This window comes from Thunnus thynnus, chromosome 10 (assembly GCF_963924715.1).
Source record: "Thunnus thynnus chromosome 10, fThuThy2.1, whole genome shotgun sequence".
Classification (NCBI taxonomy): Eukaryota; Metazoa; Chordata; class Actinopteri; order Scombriformes; family Scombridae; genus Thunnus; species Thunnus thynnus.
The window spans coordinates 24852611-24864309 of NC_089526.1; positions in this window are offsets into that span (position 1 = coordinate 24852611).

The window sequence follows — 11699 nt, forward strand, 5'->3', positions numbered from 1 at the left end:
ATGTATCCCCTGACTGCAGTTTCATTGAGCTTTACGGAGCGTTTTAGCACCTTTAAGCCCATTGTTTTTTTGTTTTATTTTTGGCCCATGAATTCTGTTCTCAACAACTGTGTGTACAGCAGCCGCAGGCAGCTGATTTAAAGCAAAAAAACAACAACAAAAAAACCACTGTATGCTACCTGCCCAGCACCAAACAGCAGACAGACACATTTTGCAGCTAGCTGGTCAGTGTAGCACTTAGTAGATAAAGAGCCAGATTTTTTCCCTCAGGAATTGGTGGAGACAAAACACAGCTACTCTACAGGAACGTGAATACTGGACTGCGTACATGAATTCATACATCTTACGCAAACTATAATGGCATAAAATGTATGAAGACGGGTTGGTAGAGGATAACAAAGCTGCACCATTTTTAGGATATTTGATATCTCACTGTGTTGAAATACAGTAGGACCAGTGCACTAACTGCACTGCACCATACAGTAGCTTCAAGCAAGGAGCTCTGTTTCCGTACATTGTGTTCTACGTTTGTTGTCTCCCCGCAGTATGCTGCAATAAACAATGATAATTTTTTTTTTTTTTTATTGGCTCCAGACTAGTACCAGTCGAAGGATATATACTATACAAATCTGTGCAGCCGGGGGTTACATGTAGCCAAACGTTGACAGTGGTGAAGAGTGGGATTCATATGGAACATATTGTTGGTGTTATGAGCAGTGGAAGCTGTCCAGCTGCCCACAGAGCAAGAAATGTACAGGATCATATGCTCAAAAACCACAGCGCTGTTACTCTCCAGCACAGCTAAACCAAGTCTCCCTAGCTCTTGCTCTCTCTCAGTCACACACACAAGACAAATCTCGCACATAAACAAATGGATGCACACAAGGACACCCAGCAGGCACACATACAAATCACCCAAACACACAGCACACTCGCTCACATGCACGCACAATTAATGCTGATATAAATCAACTGCCCAATTTTTTGTTGGAGAGGGAAACAATTTTTTCCGAAATTCCACAAAATGATCTGTCGTAATTTATGGTGTGTTTTCCACCGAGGGGAGTGATACCGGGTTCTGGGCTGTAAACGTTGCTCCGCCATGTTTATTTTCATTTCATTTTGTTCTGCCTATACTAACACTTTACCTTGGTGATTTAAGGAGGCTGAGAGTGGTTTTGGAATCGAACCAGCTGGCAGTGCGTGTGAGTGTGTGTGTGTGTGTGTGTTTGTCTGTATGTGCATGTCCTCCAAAGCATTAAGCTTCTGAATCCTCTTCTGTTCCTCCTCTGTACTCCATTCTGCAGTATGTTTGTAATAAGGTGGGATGGAACAGTTTCACCTGTTGTACACTGTACACCTGTCATCTCTGTATGTACTGTTTAATCTAAATATAATCATCAGTTTTCTTAAATAGTTTATTGCAATCATACAACATTTTTTGCAGCTTATTTGCAGCTCTTAAGAGGTCAATTCTATAAAAATAAGCGTGTTGTTATGTCACAACCTGGTCTCACAATCTGCATACAAATAACATGACTTTACACTTTCAAATTGTGTGCAGTGCCTATGCCAAAGTCCAGTTTTGCGATACATCAATTTAACGCTGCATTTTTAACCTTTTTGTGTGTCATTTAACACCGTTGGTTAGGCACAAAAACTACTTGGTTAGGTTTAGGGAAAGATCATGATTTGGGTTAAAAATGTCAAAAATGCCGGATGTGATGTTAAAAATCGCTGTTAAAATGCTCACACATGCCGGTAAAAATGTCTGGTTGGTGGTCTCGAACAGTGCTCTCCTCCAGCTTTTTGCCAGTTGATTATCTAGTCATCCACCCAACTCACCTCCTCCTAATAAGCCAAAGATCACCTTATGAAATGAAAGAAAGTCGCATTATATGATGCCACTTCTCTCGGAAGGATTGGTGTATCACCTGCATGCAAAATTGGACTTTGGCATATCACTGCATACAATTTGAAAGTATAAATTCATGTTGTTTGTACGCAGATTAAAGAGACAAAGCTGCCTGTTGTCTATCCTCTGCTGGATAAATAATGTAGCCACTGAAACTCTTAGCATGTGCTGAATAAACTGTATATACTATAGAGTAATTTGAATGTTTATCATATATAGCTGTGCTAAAGCTAATTTGTTGTCGATTTTTTTTTTATGTTTCATTTGAGAAGTTGCATATGTACAATCTAAATGATCTCATCATCATTCGGCCTGTCTGTGTGTGTGTGTGTGTGTGTGTCTGTGTGTGTGTGTGTGTGCAACTAATATACAGTGTAAAAAAGTAAAGTGTAAAAGTGTAAAAAGAAAATCCCGGCAAATATTTTCAAAGCCATTCTTTTCTTTTACCATCATTATAATAATTAGCTAGTATAAGGATGGTGTTATTCTGTAACAAATCACATGAAAAGACCAAAACAAATACACCCCAGGCAAACTCAGTTATGGGGCCTCCTTCATGCCTTATTTTCATGCCTTTGGGAATGTTGGTATTGGCGCTGGTAGACAAAGTACTCAAAATTTTAAACTATTAATACCTCACTAACAATAGTCTGTTAAAAGTAAAAGTCCTGCAGTCAAAAATGTAAAAATGCAGAAGTATTATTAGCACAATGTACCCACATTTACTTAACATCTATTCAAGGTGGAGCTTATTTTAACTGCTTTATATACTGCTGGATAGCTTAATTAATAATAATGCATCATATTTTGCATATTTGTTGATCATATACTTTGTGTGTAAAATTTTAATCTGTAAAGTAAATAGTAATAGGCTGTCAGATAAATGTAGAAGAATGACAAATACAGTAAATACAGTGGAGTAGAAGTGTAGAAATTGCATAAAATGGAAATATTAAAGTACATGTAGCTCATAATTGTAATTATAATACTGGAGTAAATGTACTTGGTTACTTTTCACCATATGGTATTAAGGAGGTTGATGATTTCTATAACTGCACTCATTTACCAGGTTTTTCCTCGACGTCTCTGACATGAGCTGCTCACTGAAGCAGCCAGTGAAAAGCAATTAATTTACTCAAGTGAGGTAGACTACTGGTACTTTAGGCTACTCGAATATTTTCATTTTATGGTTAAACTCCACTACATTTTGATACAAAATATATGAACTGATAAAATATGGCGCATCATTATGGATTAAACTACCCAGCAGGATATAATGTTAAAATTAACATTAAAATGTTACTTTTAAGGTAATGTGTCTGTAATAATAATACAAGTAACACTTTAAATGTAGGACTTTGACTTGTAATAGAGTATTTCTATACTGCAGTATTGTTACTTGAAGGATCTGGATACTTCTTCCATCACTGGGAGCAGCAGATTGCTCTATACCTCTGTCCTGAAAGCAGTTTTCTTTTCTTACACGCTCATTTTTTCTTATATCATCATGCTCTTTGTCCGTTTTCATGAGGGTTTGGGAGGAAGGGGGTCGCTGCTCTTATCATCTAACAAGTGAGTCAACGCGACAGGAATGTCTTAGTAACTTTTGTCCTCATTGTTTCAGGGGGAGCAACAGAAAAGCAGATTACCTCGGGGAGTTTTACAATTTTCTTTTCTTTTCCTCTTTGTTTTGTCTTTTGAAATGTTCGCTGTGATAACTCTGTTTCACTGTTTGATATTTTGTTGAATTGCACATAACCTCACGTTACGTTACGCTTACGTTAGGTTTTTCTGCATCCTTAGCAACATGTGAGTCGAGAGAGGCTAATCCTTGTACTTACATTAAGCGGACGACAAAAAATGAATAGCTGATAAGTTGAAGATTCATATCTTTCGATGAGCAGTGCGTGGTGGCAACCTATGAAGCAACATGGCTGCTGACTGACCTACAGTCCTCTCAAACCACTCCACCTTTAATGCGACAGACATTTTTTTCTACACAGCAGGTAAAAGAAGGAGCTCATTAATCTCACACACACTGTACGTTGCCAGCTGCCACTCACTCAGTCATTAAGTGTCGCTCATCAGTCAGCCAGTCGATCGCTCATTCTGTCAGCTACGTTAGCCGGCTTGTCAACACCCAACTAGCCAATCAGTTAGTCAGTTAACTAAACAATTGAGGAAAAAAAAAGAAAAACAGCCAAATGGCCAGTCACTCAAATCAGATCCCATCATGCAGGTTAAGACTATTTTTCCTTAAGGAAATCTGATTAAGCATGAAATAGAAAGCGAGAGAAACAGGAGGCTGCATGAGCCATGTCTGGAGCGTCACATGCACGCAAATGTGTGTGCGAGGGGTTAAGGAAGATATGTATCTGTGTGTGTGCATGTGTGTGTGTGTGTGCGTGTGTGTGTGTGCAGGCAGATCCCGGAGTTATTTTCTGTAATACCCCCAGTTTCAGGTTTGGTTTGGGTCCAGGCGGTTGGCTTTAATGTAGTCCAGATGGGAGACGCAGAGCGGAGAGTGGCCAGATTTTTCCAGAGTTTCGGTCGAACCAGGGCTTTGCTAATAAAAGCAGAGGAGATTTTCACAGTTCCGCAGACAAAACCTCGCATTCTAATTCTCCAGGGGGAACGGAGAGCGAGCGAGACCGCAATGTTATACTTTGTTTTTATTAAAGGGGGTGATTGACAGCTTGGAGGGAATTTTCCAGCATTAAACCAGGGGTCTTATTGGAGAGGACAGAGCAGAGAGCAGAGGGACCTGGCGAAGCAAAGCAACGCTCTGGCAAGCTGCTACTGACTGAAGGCTTGGCTTCTCCTCTAATAGTCTCTTTCTTAGCATCTCCTTTCTCTCGGCCTATAGTTGAGGAGTGGATTATTGCAGTCTGTACCTGCTCCTCCTCCTCCTCGCCCCACCCAATCTCCTCTTCCCTGCTCTCCTCTCCTTTCTTGACAAAAGTGATCTTTTTCCTATTCTGGCCTTCATATGCAAGCATAAAACAGTATTGCAAATGAGATCCAAGGCTAGTTTACACATTCACTTTTGTATTCTTGTTTTAGTTAATTCTCCTCTTCCTTTTTCAACTTCCTTTTCTTTTTGATTTCTTGTCTTCTGCCTAATAACTGTGTCTAGGGTGCTCAGAGTTTTCACTCTGGGGAAGGCAGCACGTGTTCATAGTTGGATCTGTACATGCCTGCTTAAAGGCTAATAAAACCTAAAGTGCCTCCTGATTCACACAGCCTGTAAAAGGATGAAACACTTGCAGCTCTGTGTGAGTGCAGGCCTATATACATGTGCGCGTGCACCCTAGGGTGTGTCTCAACTTCTCTCTATCTCAGTATCCATCTATCACCAGCCCAGATCAAGTAGAAAAGCCTGTGTAGGTCACCCAGTGCTTCTCGTGGTTGACAACTTAATGCAGGAATGGAGGAAGAGCTTCGGATCACCTGCTGCACAATTACCAGATATTCTGTTTTCTTTTGGTTGCTAAGATTTCACACGACTCTGTTGATTGTCAGCTGGCGGTCACTGAGGCTGTGCTTGGTTAAGGTCTGGCTCTGCTTTCCATCCCAGACAGCTCGGAGCTGTTATGTTAAATGTAAATCTCTTTAGCACTGTGTAATATTCCCATGTATGTAAAAATATGCATTTATTTCTCTCAACATTCAAAATGGTTTCAAAAACTGCTTTCTACAGTATTGTTAGTGTTTGGAAAGTACTGTTGATCAAGGTTTGAGTGTGTGGATCAAATTACTACTGTACAGCTGTACCTGTGCTGGCTCTGGTTTGGCTCAGGATAAGAACCGGTATACTTTGGTTCCTGTTACAATGTTGAACATATGAGACCCCATCCAAAATGCACGTGTGAAACTATAGCAACAGCATAGCAGCCAGTGTCAACATCATTATGAAAATGAACATTTAAGCAGTTTGTCATCATTATATAAATCATTAATATCATAAAGTAATTTGTGCTTATTTCAGTCCATTTCCTGTTTCTAGCCGCTAATTTGCTTATGCTACCATTCTCTTCATTCTCCTACTTTCCACTTTAGGTGTGTTTGTTAATATCAGACTGTTTATTAAAAAGGGTATTTAAGTGATTATTGTTGCTTACATCAAACATATTGCCAGAAAGCAGCAATACAAAATGCTAAAAACATAAATCCATTGCACCCTTCTGATAATGGGAGTGACTTGAGCCGTCAGTGCTCTGCTCACTATTTTGCTGCCACAGACGTAGCAGAAAACCTGAAATCTATGCTGACATGAACTGGCGCTGGTGCAGTTCATACAACATTTAACAAGATTTAGAGTCTACAGCCATAGCCAGAATCTGCTTTGTGCTAGTTGCTAAGATCAGCATGCTAACATGCCCACAATGAAAATGCCAAAATGCTGATGTTAAGTAGGTGTAATGTTTTAAAATTTTAAAAAATAATTGGTCGTAAAACAAATTTTGATCTGATGATGGTGCAAGTTAGTGAATCACCAAAGTTATAACATTTTGAGGGGGAAATGAATGTGTGTATCAAATTTCATGGCACACCATTAAATACATTTTACATACATTTCTTGAAACAGAAAAATGTCAACGGCTGTGTCTGAAATCACTCTATTTATTATATAGTGCCCTCAAAAATTCTGCAGTGGAACGATAAAAGTATTGTCCACGGCATGTCCCTACTTTCTGTTAACAATCCCACAATGCAATGTGTCATATTTTATGGATGCGAAAATCACTGTTGTCTACTGTACAAGATGTCATTGATTAGTAAGTGTCCAAAATCATTATTTACTGATCATTATTGAGTAAAGTACTGAGTATCTATTATATAAGTAGTAGTGAATAAGTGAATAAGGGAGTGATGTCGGCACAGACAACCTCTTCAGGGGATCAACATAAAACATAAACATACTGTACATATCACATAATAATCTGTTCCACAAGAGTTGGTTGACTGAACTGTGTTATAACCATAATCTGTACTATTGTATTCATTTAACCTTTAAAGGTTTCAGAGCTGAAACAATTAGTCAATTGATTGATTCGTCAACTGACAACTGATATGATAATTTATCATATCAGTTGAATCATTTACGTAATTTTTCAAGCAAAAAAGTCTCAAATGTGACTGTGAAATAATTAGTATGATTAATTAATCAACTGATTTATAAAATAAAACCTGCTAGAGGTTACAGGACACCAGTGGTCCTTTGAATCTTTATAGTTTTGGTCTCTTTTACCCATAAGGGTATATTTTCCAGACGGACATTAATACTGAGTCTAGACAGTCACTGTAAGCAACCAGTGAGAACTCTTATTAAAGAAAAGTGGGGAAAACCAGAGGAATAACAATAGAGGAGCACAACGGGGAAACAATCGTTGGCTGGAGAGAGAACGTCAGCTCAGTTTCGTTACCTGGCCAGATCACTCATACTGTAACCGCAAGCTTCAGTACAAGGAGAGAAACACCTGGCCTTTTTAAATTCAGGATGTGTTTAGGAGGCAAAACATTGTGCAAGGCTCACAACTGTTCAGATGATGAGAAATTCTGGTGTTTTGAGCCACAAAGTTGTTTCTCCTCACAATGTTGTAATGTAACAGTGCTTCTAGCGCCGTGCTCTGATGTCATTTTTGGTGTTTTTAAGTGTCACATAAAGTCATAGAGGCTTCGATGGTGGTATCCTCATCAGGAGGAAATGTCTTTTTAACAACCAATTAAAGGTGATCCAGGCTACAAGCGAACAAGAGGAATGTTTGCACAAAGGAGCTGTCAGAGAGCGAAGGGGGGCTGAGGGGGGAGGGGGGAGATTCATCGAGGGCGAGAGAAGAGAGAGATAGAGAGAGAGGGGAGGTAGGAAGAAAGCAGGAGAGGTCAATGGAGAGCTGAACGAGGTAGAGTCCAGGATTTGGCACTTTCACAGGTGTGCACAACAGGGGGTTTGAGGGAGGAAGGAGTTTGTGTTCATGCATATGTGTGTGTCAAAGTGTGTGCATGAGTGTGTGGAGCTGCCAAACTGGCCACCTGTCTTTCCCTCGTTGTAGTTTTAGTGTTTCCTTTCATCCGGCCCTCAGCAGCACAGCTCCCACTTGGAGCAGTTAGCCTCCTGCCGTGTGTGACTGTGTGTGTGAGTGCGTGCATGTGCGCGTATGTGTGCATGAGTGCGTTTATGTGTGTGTGTGTGTTTGTGTAGCTCAGATCCCAGTTGGGTTAGAAAGACTAATGTTCCTAAAGGTGCATTTCCCTCTTTCCTCCACTTTTTTATATCTTTGTTCTTTATGTTTTATTGAGACAGTTCGAGTGGAGGCAGGAAGTTGGCCAACAGGCCTACAGAGCAGGAGAGGACACCAGAGGAAACTTCTGCTCCAATGTCAACAGGAGGTCATGCTTCAGGAAAAGCACTGCTACCTATCCATCTTTAATTAATAGACTTATTCAGCTGGGTACCATCTGAGCGCAAAAACTTGGATGAGTTGGAAAAAAACAGGAAGTGCTTCTGTCTCCTCCACTGATTCTCATGTTATGACAGTTGAAAAATGTAGAAATGACTCGATCGTTCTTTTGAGAGTAAGTTCGTGGGCCTGTCTGGTCCCATTTATTTAAAAGTTGCGTTACTAAAAGCTTATTTGATTTGAGAATTACAAGTTTCCTACAAGTTTCCTACTCGGCATACTCACCAACTACTGAGTCAGTGTAGCCGGGGGTCACGTCAGGAGTAAAAATGTTCTTTCAAGTGTCCAGCTCTCCTATTCATTTCACACTGATTTTACATAACAGCACATGTGCAACGAACTGTCAAAGCCAGCAAAGAATAAGCAAGTGCTGAACCAAATTATGATGCAGTGTCAAAACTGTATTAGAAACAGAATTATGAAAGGACAAAGGAATTACAGTAATGTGATAAAGTAACACTCTTAATTTGAGGATTTGAATTCAATTTGTGGGAACTTCCATCTCACAACTGCTAGTGTGCTGTGAACACTGGCAGAGCTGGTAATCTTTCTGAACAGAGCTCTAGTGTTTTGCTGGTCAACAGATGCGCACATTGAAGCATTTGGAGAAATATTCTGTGATTATACAACCGTAATAAATTGGAGGGTGACTTATATTAAAGGCATCCTTACAGGTGGTTTTTAAATAGTGATTAATTACATGTTGAATGAATATTCATAGTGGATATAATGTCATATAATGCAACAAATCTTATTCTGATTCCCTCATGTTGTTTTTATATTTTAAAATTCTTGAACTGTTCAAACACAGTTTGTCAAAATTAAATAGAGGCAAAGAAGAAAGAAATGTGGCAGGCTGATTAACAACCTTATTTTACTAATTTTCTGAGGACATGTGTTCTGCATGTCTTCACTGTTTACCTTCTAGACACGTTAGCTACACTATTGAAAAGTAGCCCACTGTCACCTTCTGCTGTCTCCATCAGTCATGTCAAGCAGGTTGTAGCTGTCATTCAAGAATCTCCCAGGTGCTCCACTCCACCTGACCACTAACCACGTCAACCTCAAATTTATTGCCATAATAATGCAATCGTATTATTGTAATATGAAGAGCTGAATGAAGATATATGACGGCACGTTAACATAACATTAGGAACTAATTTGTGCTCAATGTTTTAAATTACAAATTTGTATGCACAAATGATCAAAAGTTTACTTGACCGTCTGCCTTCACTTCATCCATCCAGTTTCTGCAGAAGCTCCAGCTGCTAGAGAGTGACAGCTGGAGTAAAGGTGGGTCAGAGAGAACGTGACATATCTTTTTATTTCGATTTAATCAGAAAATAAGTTTATGTTGTGTTTTCAAATATTGTTTAATTCATCTAAATTGTCTTTACGCTGTTTCCTGCTCAACTCCAACCCCTCTGCTACCTCCTAAGACTCTGCAAATACCTGGATAAAAGCTACAGCGCTTCTTTGACTTGAGCTTTTTATGACTTCAGCTATCATTTCCATGGGGGCATCTTTGTCAGAGACCATTATATTGATAATAAGAGCCAGCCGATCGTCCAACCTCCGGTTCACCTAGGTCCAAAACCGCCCACTTAAATACGGCACAGCAGTCTGCCCCTCAGCTGATCTGTTTTCATCAATGTAAAATACAGAGATCATTAGACAGCTAAGCTATATCACAGATCCTTCTGCTTAGTGCGTGTGTGTGTGCATGTGAGCGTGTGACTACACATGCATGCATATGTTCATCTATTTTGTGCATATGTAAGTTCATTGGCATATGAGTGTGTAAATGGTCATCTGTGAGTGTGCTAAATTGTGTGTGTAGGCGTAGGGGGAACCTGATCTGGTCTGTGTGGGAGGAACCAGTTCCTTTTTCCCCCTCTCTGCTGCTCAGACAGACGGCCTGCTAGAGAGATCAGACTCTCAGACTAACTGGACCAGAAGTCATTAGGACACACTAGACACACAGCGCTTTTTCAGAGCTATTGCTTCCTTTTAAAAAAACTCTCCGCAGTAAGATATCTATGTCTCATCGGCTCATAATAGAACTGAGATCTTTTAAACAAGACGCGCTGCGCTTTTCAAATCTTTGTCTCAGGACCCAGCGAGCAGCAGGGACCACTTGAGATTTAGTCTTTTGTTTCCCTGTGTTACATTTTAGGAGAAAAAAAATAGCACTGGCACTTGAGTTTAAAAGGCATTTCAAGTGTAATATACCAGAACTGCATTGTGTCTTTGGTACTGTATAAGCGATTCTCCAGGAAGGATTTTACAACTATCTTTATGTTCTTTTTGCGAGACTTCCAAAGCAACGCTAGCAAAACATATATTTCGTTGTTTCTCTAGTCCCAAATTGAAATCCTCACCTTTTCCCTCTTCATCACCTTGGTGAGTTATTTCATTAAGAGAGTGTCCTCTAGATGACATCACTATAAGTACAAGTCAGACACATTAACAAACTGCAAGTGTTGGGGAGCTGTTTATAGTTTTGGGGTGTTTGTGAGATTATACACACTATAAATCAGCTTTGTTTTTTTAGTGCCCCTTCCACTAAAAACTGTATTTTGGCAGAGCGATCAAGTGACGTTTTAATTTTGGTTGGTTGTTTTTCTTCACCAGGCACTTTGTCAGATTGTAGGAAAAAGCTCCATAAGTGGCACCTCAGTTACAGTAACAGCTTGTTAGCATTGTTAAAAAAAATAATTTGGAAACACCGAACTGGTGCAGCACAGGGGTTAGCCTCCATTAAAAGAACGGCTAGTTTACATTTCACTTAATGGTGGAAAATGGCTTGAGGAATGCTGCTGTTGTGTGGTTTTAAAATGCTTAACTACCATAGACTGTGTATAGACTGTATGAATAGATTCCTCACTCTCAAAGCATTTTTGCTGATAAAAAATCACAACTAGAGGAGATGTATCCTAGAAATGACCAGCATCTCTCATCACGACATGACACAACATCTCACCAGGTAATCACAATTTTTGTTTTCCATGGGATTGCATTTGTAAGTTAGCGCTGACTAGAGCTGATTATGAACTGCAGAAAACAGACTGCACTTGCTTTGACGAAAGTCATATCACAGCTCATGGTGTGGGCGATGTATTTGGGAGAGGAAGGGAGAAAGAGAAGAAATCTATTATGAAAATGTGACAATACGTTTAAAAAAAGGAATTAGCGATATTCCACATCACTAATGCCCCCTGATCATTTTCCATAAAGGCAGTGGACAGTGGAGAAAAACAGCGCACAGAGATGCTGAAAGAAAATAGATGGAGGGAGCGAGAGATGGAAAGAAAGAGGCAGAG